We start from the raw sequence: 17,102 nt of genomic DNA on the forward strand, positions 1-17,102 counted from the left end.
ATATATATATATATATACGTACGTAGTTCATTCGTGGAACTATACGCGACCTCAGCAGATATCTAAAACCAATAAAGACCCGCACACACTTCCTCGACCACACTGGCGGTTAACGAGCTACTAAGGAATCCGAAGACAGCCATTTGGTGGTTGAAAATTAGATCACTTAGGCTTAAACGATCCTGACGATTGCTCGCGGGAGTTTCCGTAACTTTTAAGTCTAGCCGGACGAAGACACGCTACCGTAATTAGGATTCGATTGTGTTATCGAGGGCGCAAACGCGGAAAGATATTAGGGTAACTCCGACATATACGTCGCACTTATTAAAAATTTAATTTATTAAGTATTATTTACTATGTTTAAAGTAAGCGAACTATATCAGTAAAAACTTTGTACTCTCTACTATTATGAAAAAAATATTAGAAATCTGAAATATTTATATTTCGTATTAAAAAATGAACTTTTTTAAATCCTTGCATTTTTGCCGTATATCATCGTAGGGGAGGAGAGATATGTATGGCTCATGAAAAATTTACAAATAATGCATATAAATAAGACATAAAATGACACAATAATTTATAAAATGCGTATATAAAGTTTTATTAAGAAATAAGAATGATAAATATGTATATGAAGTAATAAATAATAATTACAATCTTCCCACATATATTACAAGTGTTATGACATGAGGTACATATTTCATGTAATGCGTTTATTACATTTAGTGCATTGAATTTAATCTACGCACTTTGTATGCTTTGGGCATAAAATTCCCGCCTATTAAAAATGTCATATATTTCAAACAAGTGAGATATATAAGATAACAAATTAAATAAAAAATACAAGAAAAATACAAGAAAATACTTTTATTTTGTTATACTTTACTATTCCTCTACACTCATGTATCATGAAATAATCACTCTTTTGCACGTCCTACAGTAATTATTTTATGTAGATTATAATTTATGATGACGCTACACAGTGACAAATCGATTCAACTTACAATAATTTCATTTTAATATTAATTTTAATTAACAGTAAGAAACTATTAGAAATCATAATACAATACTAATATAACATAAAGGAATGTAACAGAGTAGTTGCGGGAATATTACTCCTACTCGTTCTTTTTTTTTCTGATTTCTGCGGCATAAATCCCAGCGCGACGTATTTGCCAGAGTTATCCTACAGGAACTTTGAGGCGCGCGATTGCATGAAAAAGTAGAGTAGCAAAAGCATTATCGTAGATTCGCATTTTTACATCAAGTATTACACAATATTCTCTTGCAATCCGCAATAGAAAGGTAAGCGAGTGCGATAAAGCGCGTTTGTAATTTAGATTTTCATCTATTTTACTATAAATGCGAATATTTGTTATCGAAAATTTCTCAAAGGAACTGATCGCTTTTCCAATATCTCCTCGAGTCACTCGCACGTCCATTAGCAACCACATCCGGCGCGGAAATCGAACATTAATCCGCGGCCAATATCGCGACGATCATAATTCAAATCTCGTAGCCCGATAAAAACAGAACGGTTGGATCCTATTTCATTTCGTGTAAAAAAGCTCTGAAGAGATTAATAGATAAATGGAGACATTTTTATTTAGCAATGCGAGGGAAACCGGTAATCTTTTAAGCATCGAACACAGTATAATAGCAAATAATTGTATATATTGTGAAAGATAAGAACGTTTGAACATTGGAATCTTCTCTTCTCCCCTCTTTCTTTCTTTTTCTCTCTACTCTTTCTCTCTGGGCAGCTCTTTAGAAAAGTAACTTCTTCAATTTCCATTTATAGAAGAACATAAAAACTGATTTTCAATTATTGAAAATTCACTTGTTTCACCTGTATCGCAATCAAAGTAGATTCGCATCGTATCGTTCGAGCACATATTTTCTGTACGAGACAATACAGAATGAATCAGGAAGAGAGAGGCAGGATGGGAAGACGCAGTCGGGCTGGAAGAATTAACGAGGATCGCTGGCGTTACATTCGTTTCTGTGTACCTTGCAATTTCCGGGTATGCCATAATTAAAACGTCGGCCGCTTTGACTTATCGACTTCGCGCGGTCGTAGGCAAGGGATTGTCCCGCAAGAAAAAGGACGTACGGATCTCAGATTGAGACAAGACGGAAAAAAATCTCTCTCCTTTTCGATCGAATCTTCTTTTCACCGAGTTCCGGCCAATCAGCTTGGTTCTGACCACGTTGCCAACCAGAGGCGAAGTAGGAACGTATGGAAAGATGAAAGACGTTGTTGCGGAGAAATGGATATCTTTTCATCATCGAGAGCTTTCTTTCATATCGAGTTCCATTCGCACATCGTCGAAGGAAATATTTTATTTTCCGTCATCGTTCCGCGTCCAATTAGTTTCTCTCTCTCTTTCTCTCTTAGTTAAAAATCGCGTACCTCGCTATTTATTAGATACCTGGCTACATACATGGGTCTATTAAAGATACACCTTCGTTATATTAATACAGACAGAATTAAAGTTTTGGATCACTAGAATAAAAATTTATATTTTTAGAAAAATATCAACTAAACAGTAAAAATATCTAATTATTATTATCAATTGTGAAGAAAACTTTATAGCTTTTATTTAATTTAATTACTATTTCCTATTCTTCAATTTTAATTAAATGAAATGCAAACAAATACGTCTAGATAGTGCTATTTACAGATCAATTAGTATCAAAATACTAATTTCCTATAGAAAGTATAGTAAAAATAATTTGTGCATTTGTAATATTGCAAAATAAATAATAAAATTACAGTTAATAATTTATAATTCTGATTACGAAATAAATAGCAATCTCAGCGTTATAATAACATATTCAAATTTATTCATAAATAAATTTATAACAATATTTCAAATAATACAATGAGGCTCATCAATTTAAACAAATTGATAAATAAACAAAGACTAGGGCCATGAGCCAAGCTAGATATTTAATGCTATATATTAAGATTCATGTATAAAAACAAATATTTTAACCTCATCGAGTCATTTTCAATGTTTAAATTATAACGTTAAACTACTAAATACAATATTTCGATATGAATAAATAAAATAAATCTTTAAATGCATTAATTCTTTTTTTACACGGTTTTTTACATATCTCTCGCAGTTCTTCTTAAGTGATGAAACGGATCGATGGCCAGTAATTTGCAAGGCGAGATATCCTAATCAGATCAATGATCAATACAAATAATAGGCAGATTTTTAACAATGTGAAGTATACAGGTGAAGTATACAGTAATGTGTATTAAATTTATATTAATTAATCTTATAATCTTTTACTTATACTAAATAATCTTGTACTTTATAACACTTTTGCTTTTTGAAACATGTTAAAAATCGAACGTGATTAAATATGAAGTCAGAGTGCATGTAAATATATACAATTTCAGATCTGAATTATTTTGTATTTATGGATCCTTTACTTTTCTAATATATATTGTTCTTCCGATATGTTTCTGCCGTTTTATTCAATCCAAGTTGTCGATTGTTACGAATGATTTTATCGAGTTGTAAGCATTTCTGGCTCTCGTATAAACCTCGTTGCAAAATTGACATATTCCACAATACTTGTTACGAAATCCCCATAAATCCAAGGTCGTCATCCAAATACTACCTCACTCCCCATTAGTAGCACGTAGCTCGGATAATATAAGGATCGTATTCAAAATCGATCAGCATTGATAGCACGTTCCATACGAGGAGATAACGCGGAAGTATAAGGTCTTCGAACTTCTCTTCGTTCCACCATCGTTTCGAATATTCGATTAAATGGATCGGTGCTCTATAAATGTATATCGATGTGCCAAGCCTCATAAATTCCAGGCGATCCTGAAGGATGACACGAAACCCGCTTCTGCTTGTCTCCGTACGTTGCTCGTCGCAAAAACTGCTAGCTGTAAAAATTTAACAAGGGAGCTCTTGGACTGGGTTACAGGATTTGGGAATACCGGTAATGTGCGTGAATGCGTGCGTGCGTGCGTGCGTGCGTGCGTGCGTGCGTGCGTGCGTGCGTGCGTGCGTGCGTGCGCGCGTGCGTGTGTGTGTGTGTGTGTGTGCGTGCGTGCGTGTGTGCGCGCGCGCGCGAGAGAGAGAGAGAGAGAGAGAGAGAGAGAGAGAGAAAGAGAGAGGAAAATCAAAACAGGAAGGAAGGAAAAGGAGATAAGAAAAAAAGAGAGAGAGAGAAGAGATAAGAGAGAGGAAAGCAACTCTCGTAACTGTTCCAATAATGCGAAATGAAGGATGATTCGTGCAACGGAGTGATATTGAAATCCGTTGGAATCCAATATTTATTATTACCCGTATCATTCCGCAGGCAGCTATTGTCGCCTCGATAAAGTAGGCCCGGTATTTACGGTAGTTAGATTGCCGGAATTCTTCGCTCCTGGTATGTCATCGGATTTCCTCGCCATAGTAATTTACACGCCGTATAATCACGTCATTGTAAATTTTCAAGCGTATATTTTCACGTTCTTTATTTCATAATTGCAAACAGTTCGAAATTGCTACCTGAATTATGCTCTATTTTAAAATAATTACTCCTTTATACTTTCTTTTTTCATTAAGAAATCAATTTGTATTTAATTTGTAATTAATACACGATCGATTTTTCTCACAATAGTAATTTTGTAGAAAATGGCCAAGGAATTGCATATATACAAGAACAAAGAAATGATTAATTTGCAATATTAATTCGATTTTATTTGAGATTCTAATAATTTTTATAATCTGTAGTCAATTAATCAGTTAATATTAATCTATAAATCTTTTCACTCTGCGTATACAAATCTAGTTTTCAAAGAAGCGATTGATTTATTATAAATTTATATATTAATAATATTACGCTATGATTAATTAATTATGTAATTGTGTCGTATATAATTAATATTTTACAATAATTTAATTAGTCTCAATAAGCGCGTTCCAATATGATTACATCGATATTGATATTACACTCAACTATCAAAAACATTTGCTAGTATTTTATATATGCTATTGTTACAAGTGCAATAGTCACACGGAAGCTGAAACTTTATCATCGCATTTTAAGCGTTTCTTTCGTCGACTTGTGAACCCGAAACGAGGGCAATGGTAATCCCAGATTTCGTCGGGGAAAAAGAGAGTCGCCGTTGCATTCTCAGTTCCATTTCGCCCTGTCTCTACATTTTGGCATAAAAACTCGCTCACGTACAATGCGCATACGGCCGAATATGAAAATGCTCGCCTGCTTAGGAACGTACTTCGCGTTGCTGGCATACGAAGTGGCATTCGACAAACACTGTGCGGCTTTTCAACTCGCGGGAGTTTCAAGCTCAGCAGGCTTATTCAAATCGACTAACGGCGAGATAGATAGAGAGAAAGAAGAAAGAGGAAAGAATAACGGAATAGGAACAGGATGGAGAAAGAAACGGAGGATGAAACAAGTTCGTTTCCTTGTTTTTCCATCCTCCTCCTCCTCCTCCTCCTCCTCCTCCTCCTCCTCCTCTCTCTCTCTCTCGTCGCGTTTATGCTTTCTTGATGAAACACGTCGTGTCTTACGAGAGATGGAGAGATACTAGAACTAGGCTGGACGAGGGCGATTGCTTTAAATCAGAACGACGCTCGTGAATGTCTCATTTTGCTTCCGCCACTCGAATAGAAGATGAAATATTCTTGAAGCTCTGTCTATGTGCGATTGAACTATTTCGGACGGACAGTGAATTTAAAAAAGCAGAAATAGACTTTCAAAATGAATTGAGACGAAAGACAGTAATGAAAAGAGCAAGCTTTGAATTAAGAACAAATTTTGATCAATAACACGTTAAATTGTATCTACTGGTTGGCCACCATTTTATTTCTCGCGAAAAACAGTTTGACATTGGTATATGATATACTACAGTATAGATATGGTATACTGGGAATATTATAGCATCAGCGGTCTTATAATATAGATTTTTATTAACAATTTGCTTCAAAAATAAAAATTCGATAGAAAAGGACGGCTAATTTTTCGTTTTAGCCCAAAATCCCGAGCAATCTACTTTCTAAAATGTAGTCACCTCCAGCAGCGTTTTCCACATATACCACGGTACTCCTCTCCATCTTTCCCCTTTGCGAGATATCGTTCGCGAATTTCGTTTCGCAGTCGACTCAGGTGGTCTCGGTCGGACAAGTATTTTAAAACCGCGGCGCGACCTCGACGATCGAGTACCGTGCCCAGTTTGCCGGTGGCTCGTTTGAATTTTAGAACGATAGTGGAAACTCGTGTACCTCGCACGACTCGTGAATTTAACTTTCCGGCGAGTGAACGGGTGGGACCGAGTAGGTGGTGCCGGCGCGAATTAATTCACGACCTCCTGACAAACCGTTTTCCGCTAGGTTATATCGTTGTATCGCCGACGTACTTTTCCATATCCTTCTGTCGCGAGTGTCTTTCGATATATGTCGGAGGTATACCTTTTATTACCTCGCAAAACACTTCGCAAAACAGACGCGAAACTTGAGATAGATATTTAGACATCGAACATTATATCCATTATGAACATATCATGAACTACTCCAATTACGTCACTCATTTTTAACCATTGAACATATCGAAGAGAAGTAATAATAACAACCGATCACGTTTCGAAAATAATACGTGGTAGTCTCGCTAGTAGGTTGAAACTCTCATTTTTATTGCGATCGGCTTTCCATGAGAGGAATTTGGAGAACACACTCGGTGACATACAGCGAATAGATACCGAGAGACTCGGAGAAGAAAGAAAGGAGAAGAAGGATGGTGGATAAATGGCATGGGATCCCAGACGAGGAAGATGAGTTCGATGACAAGGAACATGAACGATGGGCGCGACAGTGGTGTCGGTGAATTTGAAAATAAAATTTGACGTTTTTATTGAAATCCGAGGACGGAGCACCCGCGCCACATCGTGTCGCCAACGCATATATACGTGTAATCCCTCACGTCGGTGAGAGAGGATTTCGAGGGGGTTTAATAGCGCAGTTACGAATGATGGATCTTAACTCGAACGTAACCGTCTACTGGATATAATCCATTAGCGTGCAATTCACTCGCGGAGATAATAGTGTGGTATACTGAGAATATTTCTTTTCGCGTCAATCTTCAAAGCGGAAAAAATGATCGGCTCATGAAGTCGAAGAATGAGAGAACAGTGGGAAAAGGGTAGTTGACAGATAAAATCAAAGACTTGACTCCAGTTGGAATTCCATCGCGATGGAATATTAAATTTGGCGAATTGTCATGGTATTATAAAGTCGCGCAACTTCGCTCGTTACGGGTGACAAATAAACGGAAAAACTTTTCCCTTTCGAGTGTCCCTCTCTAACAACATCGCGACTTGCTAATTTCAACTTCTTGACCTAGTCAACCGACGTGCGAAGCGACGTTTTCGGGATTTCGCTTCTTCCATCGTGACCTGATTTTTCTTTATCATTATGGAATCGAAAGTTGTTATCTCGTTTAAGGAAATCCTACAGTCATCTGTTTATTGACTACGTACAATAATTTTTGTGTCGCAATTTTTTTTTCTTTTTTTTTACAGATTTGAAAATCTTTTTCTCGAATTAATGTATAGACTTTAATATGTATGGTAGAGTTTATGCCAAAAATGGAATTAATTTTTGATATTATAGTCTTTATTATTTCTTAGTCTATTATGAAACATTTGCTTCACGGAGAGAATTTTTTCTTAAAATTTACCTTGACAATATGACAATTGTGAGACAACATTGTATTTCAAAGAATTTTAATATAAATCTCTCTTATTCATTAATAAAACTACAATAAAGTATAAAATAAGTTTGATCAATTTTACTGAAGTGCATGGTAAAAATCTTTAAAATATTGTATTGTAAGTATCACAGTTTACCATATTTTCAGGGTAAATTTTAAAAGAAAATTCTCTCTTCGTGTTGATTTAAAAACTTTGCAATCTGTACTTACGAAGTTACAGAGAGAAGAGAGTTCATAGATTAGTAGTTTAAATGAAAAAACAATGTCGAGTTCTTATAATTAGATGAGGGAATCTGATATATTATAAAAGATATCAAAACTAATGTTAAATATCAGTTTCAGAAACCAGAAAAATCATGTTTGAAACAGATATTCTAGAAATCCTATAAATTCTGTACCCGATTTGAGCCAAAAAGATATTTGGCCATTTTAATTTATTGTTAGTAACAAAATATCTCGAAAACAAAGCATTCAAAAAACATATTTCAAAAGTTGTAGGGTTTGAAGAGGATCATCAGAACAGGCTGCTTAGATTTTAGGTCCAGGATTTTTTAAGCCAATAGCAAAAGTGGCCAATAAGTTTCAAAAATATCTATTTTAAACGTGACTTTTTGGCTGGTAACATTTATAATTTTTAATGTCACTTTTGCAATGTAACACGTTTCTGATTTAATACGACAACGCATTATGAAAATTTATTTACCGCGTAAGTGGTACATGCGATATTAATATAATAGTATATAGTGTAATGTATCAATAACACGTAAATATGTGTAAAAATCCTATTGAATAAAATAGACGACTTTAAGATCTTCTTAAAAGGGAAAAACTCGCGTGATTCGATCATTTACGTTCGCCTTTCTCGATAAGCAGGGAAAGTGGGACCGGAATCGTGGCATGAAATCACAGGCCCTGTTTAGCACGTCGATTTAAGCGCTTGTGTTACGTAGGTAGTAATTGCTTGAGAATCGATTTGGCCGCTTGTACTCCAGCGACGTCGCGTCGCCTTAACCGATACCATACGCCACGAACGATGATATTCCTGTCGATAACAATTTAGCCTCAATACGACAGTCTGAAACACGTGTCTTTCCCGACCGCCATGAGTTCAAACGAAAGCGATAAAACAATACGCAACGATATGATACAACATATCGACGTATGCAATTTGAAGCACAAAGACGACGCTGGATCGTATAAAGAAAAGTGGAGCAGATTCTCTTATCGGGCGAATCGGAGCAACGGCATAGTTTCAAATTCTTTTGTTCAGTTTTGCAGATATACTATACTATGCGTTTCTAAGATCCTCTCTCAATATATTTTGCATCACCTCGTATATATAATTTAGACTTTCCATCACATTCGTGTTGCGGTCGATAACTTTAGTCGGCTTGTATAACGTCAGCTCGCCTGTTCACGTCGCGTTTAAGTGCCGAAAATATGACGGGAGAGAATTTTCGCATACGCATGTCTCTCAGAAGAAATGAAATGAAACAGAGCTAGGCGAGCCGTGATACTATTGTTATGCAGTTAAACGACAAGGTAATCCGCACGACGGCGTGTACAAGGAACTCGAGAGAGATGGCATCTGCTTATTCCTATGCGGTTAATGCACCGTGTAACGTAATACAGTTAAAACGAGATATACACGATTAAATCCCCGCTTTCGCAAAAATCCCAAAGTGATTTCAATTAATCATCCGTCCCGAACCCGGAATTTCCGCGTTCAACGTGACCGTCGCCGCGACGCAAAAATTTACGAAAAACGAGCTGGAACATGACAAACGATCCGTTAACTTCTCGTCCTCGTTTTCTTCACTTGATCGTTGCCTTCATGTAGCCGTAAGTGATATATATTCGGGAAGAAGTGGCGGGGTACGTTTCCGCGCGCGGAAGATAAATAATCTTTTGGAAATATGTGGCGATATTCGTTTTCGAGTGCCGAGGGCAGCGGAATAATAAGCGAATATTTTCGTGACATGTAATTTTGTCTGCGAATGCCATCTCGATGTACGATCTCTGCCCTACAGGGAGTTAGCCGGAATCTCGATAACCGCGCGACCAATCTGCTTGAATCTGCAGGTCAGTAGGTCAATTCTCGTATAACAATTTTATACATTCCTGTGGCAAACATCCTCAGGCAAAAACCGTTTTTTTTCGATCGAGGAGTATCCCGATTATCGGCGATGAAATTTTACTCTTGTTTAAAAGCATCGTAATAATAGGGTTGCCACAAAACTGAGAATCAGGGAATAGGGGAAATATCGAGAAAATTGAAAGCGGTCAGAAAAAATTCAGGGAAAAGTCGAGAATTTTACAAAATTTTCTGATTAAAAATTCATAGTATTAAAGAAATTCGATATGCGGACATCACATCTGCAATTTTGAAATACTATCAAATTAACAATTAAATGTAAACAGTGTCAACAACATTAATAATAATTTATATTGTTCTGTTAAATTATTCTGTAAAATATTTAATGATTTCCAAATCAGAACGAAAATACAAAAAATTTTATTATTAGAAAGTCAGAGAAAAATTTATGAAATTTTGTTTGGAAATCGGGGAAAAGTTATAAAATTTTCGGGCGGAGAATTTGTGACAACTTTGAATAACATGAATACTGCGTGTCTGCAGTACTTGCCTTTAAAACGTATCCTCTATGTTTCATACTTCATTGAACTTACATATTTCATTGCGTACTGTAATAAAATAATAATTTTAATTACATCACACACACACACACACACACACACACACACACACACACACACACACACACACACACACACACACACACACACAAAACACTTCATAATCGACCATCCGTGCGGACTCATTCCATTTACATTGCAAACTCTTCTTTGATAAAAATCACGAATATTCTCTTTGCGATCTATGCATTTCGCGTCTGTGTGCTTGTTGGTTTCCACGCGCTATGAATTCATTCGCGCAGAAAAAATGTAATAAAAATCGCGACTTGATTGCACGTGACCGTTCGGAACACGCGTACTAGCAGCCAGCTCGTTACTACCATTTTTACGATTTTAGGAGAATGCTGCTGATTGTAGGTGAATTACTGAGTCTTCTTTGATATCGGAACGACAGAATCATTAACCCTTCATACTTTTCTGCTTTTTTACAAAAACGAAGATGCATGGACACGTTTTCCCGTCCAACAGGGGAAAAAAGCTCAGTACGGAAAGCATTCTCTAATCCGATTGATGCCCGAGGCAAAATGTAACTTCCGTGTGGCGAACAAAAAATCTACCGTAAGCCGACTTTGAAATTTTTTATGAGACGCCTGCCAGTTGATAGAAAGAAAAAAAAAGTTTTTAGCTGGAAAAATGTTTTTAGCTGCACGCGACCGTAATGTCCGCCGAAATCTTTCTTTTCGACGCTTTGTTCGCGCGCACGCGAAACCGCCCCTACCTAGCGCGAGCTTAAAATTAACTCAATTAAAATCGCGGTGAGCACGCCTCCGCCACTTTGGTTCTTCCACCCTCGCGCGCAAACACACACGCTTCCATATCATCTCGTATGCTACCCGTTTTCCAACCGGTCCTGAAATTATCGGCGCGGTCTGAGCACGGCCCATTGATTACCACTAGTAATTACCATTGCAATCTCCATCCAGTCGTACTCAATCTCTACCACTCGTACATGGGCCTTAGTTAGGTCCCGCCAGGGAGGGTTATTCTCTTACAACGCGGAATTCAAAATTGTGTACTCTCTTCAGCGTGACGATAACGAGCCGCATTCAACGTAGAACTTCTCAATTGTCGTGAATAATAGTAACAAGGTGCGCGCAAGCAGATTGAAACTTTGACCGCATGAAACGTGTAATTAGGTCGGTTTTGTTCCAATTTATCTCACATGGGAATTCAACGATAAATATTTAAAGGAGATAGGAAAAAAAGGAAATCAGAGTTAGAAAAATACCGGCACGCGGCGTGGTATTTTGCTACGAAAATACAGTGAAATAAATTTATTTGTCGACCATATGCGTTTTACATTACTTCTGTAACGACTGAGTATATACAAGACATTTGCATAAGAGGCAGATGCATGTACGTAACGTCCCGGGCAAATTAAACTCCATATTTGCAGAGGCGGACTGTTACACGTGTACGACATTGCACGCGAAACTAGACTTCCTATTTGCAGAAATGGACGGCTACTTCGATCTCTAAAGCGGCGTTGTATCTGTAACTACCGGCGTACTCTACGATTACGTTTCGCCTGCGAGCGATGCTTCTCTGAGATAGAGCCGCGCGCGCGTGTAACTCCCGATTAGTATCGCGCATAGTATCGATCTTACGTTACCCTGAAAAGGGTAATTTATGTATCGCGCGTACAAAAATGTATCTCTACCTTTCTCAGAGATAACTATTAAAAGAAACATTTAAGAATTTTAAGCACGACCGTACGTATGAATACATCAAATACGATAAAGAAAGCCAAGAATGATCAAATTTCAAATAATATATTATGTATTCGTTCTTATATTAATTTATTTTTGATAAGAGCTAATAAACTCTCCTAAAAGGTTCTTACTTTCTTTCTGTCTATTCTAATTTAGAGAGGTTTTTATTAGCGTTTCAAAATGATTGTGTTGAAACCGAAAGTTTTTCGGCTCTCAATCATGTCTGAAATAAATTAACTTAATATAAGACTATATAATATATTATTTGAAATATCCAAATTTAACCGTTCTTAGCTTTTTTTACCATATTTGATATATTAAAAGAAAATCTTAAAGATATCCAAGCATTTTATTTATTAATCACTATTTATCAACCACTTAATTTGAAATTTAAACGAATCTCACAAGTGCGACACGTTTAATATGTAATCTGTCATCTATCGTCTGTCATCTATCTGGATGATTAATATATGATTAATATTTCATCATCCTGATCTGAGAAGTTAAATTAAAATGTATGTTACATTTGAAGATGTATATGTGACACACACACACGCAAAAGATGCATATTGTTTTCCGCAGATAAGTTCCACGTCTCGGAGACACTTATAAATGATTAATGAATGTAATATCTGGTTATGTGATTAAATGAGACACGTGCTTTGCTCGATAAACGAGATGAAATTTAGCTTCCTTTCAGAACTCCATCATAGAAGCTTTTAGTACCTTCGCCTTTCGCTGCATCAATTCAGCGTGACACGATATTCCGATAAAGGATGACTTCATTCTCTCGCAATATGTCGTGACTATTAATTGCTTAATTTCAGATTTTTCGTTGACTTCGTTTCACTCGACTGATTAAACCGATAATGAAATCTATAACTTGTAAATTCCGAAATATCGTCCTTGCGTCTGCCTGATAACAGATTTTGTAGACTGACGAATAATTCCGAATATCTCTACCTTTCCGAATTCACGTCAATCCATAGAGATAAAAATATATTGAAACTTGTGGATATTAACGTTTTATTTTATATCTATACTCTATCTGTGGAAGACATATTCGATGATTTAAATTAATTCAGAATAATTTTTTTTTATTGTAAAGAAGTCTGAAAAGAAAGTATGATCTGTACATATCACAAGAAAATATATATCATTAATTTTCTTAAATTTTTACTAAAGCTAAATAAGAGAAGTTTTGTAATTTTATTTTAATAAAATCTTCAAAAAGTCTTCATTTAGAAAAAAATTTTAACGAAGATTTATAACTTAAAAACTCATTGATCTAAGACTTTAAGCCATATTTATTTTAGTCATCTTTTTCCTGTCGAAAAACAAGATGAACGTTCCTGATTGATCTTCAATGATCTCTTTATTTTATCGCCGATATGACCTCTGTTTTAACGTCAGCACGATCCCCAGGTTCAATAAATAATCTTCTCTGCCAAGTTATAGAGGGATTGCTGAGTGATCGGGATGAATCCTGGATTAAAGAGCAAAGAGAAAATATACCAGGTGTGCCATCCATGGTCGTGCAAAAATCCAGCGAAATATCGCCCCGAGAGTCTCGTAAAAATTAAGCTCTCCGGGGTGTCGTCGCCTGTCGTCGCGGATAGTCGCAGATCGGATGATACACGCTGTGATCCCCGTTTAATTTGCCGGATACGTAGCTCTTCGAAGTAAATTGGACTAAATTATCGACGATGTCATTAAACGTTACACGAACATTACCATACTCACCGCATCGTCATCTAAATACGACGTTTAATTGTTATTACGCGTCAGTAGCAGTATTACGCATAATTTCAAAAGGACGACATTGATCCTTCCTTTAACCGCATTTCGATTAAATCTAAAATAAAATATTAATGTAATAACATCCTAATTAATGTTAATAATTTTTTATTATATTAATATCAATCAGAATTCTGTAATGATATTAAGTGTATTTTAATTTTAATTACATTTTTTAATTTTACAAAGATTATTTGATGAAGCATTGGGAAATTTGAGATTATTCATATAAAGTGGTATAATTACGAAATGTAGATTCAAGTTGCGTTTTAAGCAATTCGGTATGAATTCTGATATATTGCATATAGAATAATTTACCGTAATTTACGTAATTTATTTCTACCTTTTGTATTATAAAATGTATAATTATGAAATTTGTACAAATATACATCAATGGGATATCTAAAATTACGATTTCATAAATAACGAGTGCGATTCTAAAGGAAATGACTCACTTGAAGAAAATGAATTGGAAACGAATAACAACATCGAGGAAAGCAATTCGCACGCTCTCGCGCATCGACTTTGATGCGGATTTAATTAATCTACGCCCGAAGCTTAGTCCGTGCGCGCGCACCGTCAAACGAGCTTAACACAAGGAGCTTTCTGCGAGGCGTTTTCCATGCGAAAATCCTACAGTGATATCTCTTCAGCGTACCCTTTCTATTTCAAACCTCTCCTAAGGCTGTCTGAAAAGGAAAAAAAAATATTTAAAAAAATGAGAGAAGATAGGGAGATCAAAAAGAGGAGCAGAGCAACCAGGAAACCAGAGTGAAATGCCACGGCGTCGAAAATAAAAGGACGAGACGAGAGTGTGCACCAAAATAGAGAAGATAAAAAAAAAAAGGAAGAAAGAGACAGCGCGGGCGTCGATTGATTGGCACGCGCTGACGTGCGTGGTCACGATGGATGACGCTTTATTTTCCACGGGTACACCCCGATTATAGATTGAAAAGCGGCCATAAATCCTCGTGAATACTTTACAGGTATGTTCCGGCAGGTGGAACGGCGGTTAGAGGGAAAAAATTTCATCGCGATGTTGCGCCATCACGAGAGAGGAAGGAGGTAGCAGGAAAGATGGGAGAGGCAAAGGGGATACAGCCGGAAGATAGGGGCAAAAAAAAGGGAGAAAGACTCGCTCTTGGGCCAGCCGCGAGAGGTGTTGGCGGGAGGATGTTACGGTGGATGCCCCAAAATTGAATTTGTCGGAACGCGGGAACGTTTGATTAAGTGCCTCCGTCGAGCAACCATGCGTTATTATACATACATCCTATAACGCTGTCCATCTCGATTTTTATCATTATTTTTCCACGATCTACCTGATCTCGCTCGTACCTGTTACTTAGAAAAACTCTTAGAATTCGCTTAATTCTGCCTCCAGCACGGTCCAGCACGATTTTCCTTTAACGCTGGATTTTCCTTAATGCGATACAAAGATCTCTCGAGCTATTTCGGAGATTTTTATCGAAATGCGCATACAGCTGGCATTTCGTGCGTTTCGACATAATACCGTAATAGTCCTCGCTAAGCTCTCAACAAGCTGCGAGCAACGTGAAAAGACAGAAATTTCCTATGAATGAATAGTCAAGACAATTATATCCAATCGAAGTATTTATACTGTTTGTACCAATGTTAAATTAACTTTAATTTTACTTTTCATCTTTTTCTTGTTCTAAAAATTAGAAAAGGATAAAGAGCAAATAAAACCGAGATTAAAGTTAATTGACATTGATAGAAATTGATATTAATTACAAATTTGACGGTAGATTAATGCACTTACGGCTTGTCAGTGCTGAGATCACATAAGTTGCGCAAGAATTCCTCGTTTAAACAATTTTTCGGGCTCGAGTCGGTCCTAGGATTACTTTTTAAAAAAAAAAAAAAGAACGATATGAAATACTACCTACCGTGAAATTCGCGTTGAATATTTCACGATTCGATAGACGTACGCATATTTCTCTTTCTAGCGAATATCGTGCGGCGAACCGGGAGATGTTTCGAGGGAGAAAAGGCCACGTCAGAGTAGCTGGTGTACACTCTCGTATAGGTATACGTACCGTTAAACGCAAGGCTCGTAATGTCGAGTAAACCTGGAGATCTTTCAGCCGATATATCGAGCAGCAATATTCCTAGTCGCAAACAGTGTATTTCGAAAACATTGAAGCACTGCTTTTTAAATTAAAAGAATCGATAAAATATCGATATATATATATATACATCATAACGGTTGCCGAAAATTACTCAGGATGGACAAACAGAAGTCGAAGCGTTTTACCTGAGGCCGTATAATTTACGAAAAAAAACGTTAGCAGAGCGGCGAATTGAACGAGGGAAACTGAGGGAAACGCGATTTGTAGCGATTTAGGAGAATAGAGAAGAACGAGAAGAGAGAGCGAGTGCCACCAACATCATTGATAAAATACCGGATACATTCGACGTATGCGCGTAACTTCCAAAATAATGAAAAAAGCAAGAGAAATATCCTAGCCGGTTTATCCGACTTCGCTTCGATTTCACGAGAGCGAATATTTCGCGAAAAAATATCGCTGCATTTAATCCGTGAACGATCATAGCTACACACCGATATAGCTGATACCGAGCACGTATTCCGTTGCAGGTACGCTGAATTTGTTCCAAATACAAAGAAGAAAAGCAGGAGGTCAGTTACGACTAAATATATAACTCAAGTGACATAAATGTCTTTGATATCCACGCGGTGTCCAAACTTGCTGCTCTCGTGAAATCTTAATAAGATTATATACGACTCATAAAGGCAATACACGTTACATTATACATTTGAACAGTGTTATAAATATTGGGTTGTCCGGAAAGTTCGTGCCGATATTGAATATAGGTTAGTTCGAACTTTCCGAACAACCCAATAGTATGTTGTGTTACCAAATAATAAACGAATTTCTCAAAAAGTTAGCTCAGTGATTCGACATTTTCAGTTATATTCCTTTATGATATCATTATTGTATATAAAATTAAAATTATTTTTGTTTTATTATCATATCTATTATTTATATGTTATATTAATTTGCAATTACTTTATATTATGCTAAGATGATATTTTCTAATATAATAAAGAAAAGACAAAGGAAAGGATAACAATAATAAAAT

At 36.5% G+C, this 17,102-nt stretch overlaps 1 protein-coding gene across 1 annotated transcript in view; it reads left to right on the forward strand.

Annotated features, from left to right (window-relative positions):
• The window catches only part of LOC108692573 (nephrin-like), a 95,857-nt gene that overhangs the window by 13,590 nt on the left and 65,165 nt on the right, over positions 1–17,102 (forward strand). The window lies entirely within an intron of this gene.

This window comes from Atta colombica, unplaced genomic scaffold (assembly GCF_001594045.1).
Source record: "Atta colombica isolate Treedump-2 unplaced genomic scaffold, Acol1.0 scaffold78, whole genome shotgun sequence".
In the NCBI taxonomy this organism is placed as follows: Eukaryota; Metazoa; Arthropoda; class Insecta; order Hymenoptera; family Formicidae; genus Atta; species Atta colombica.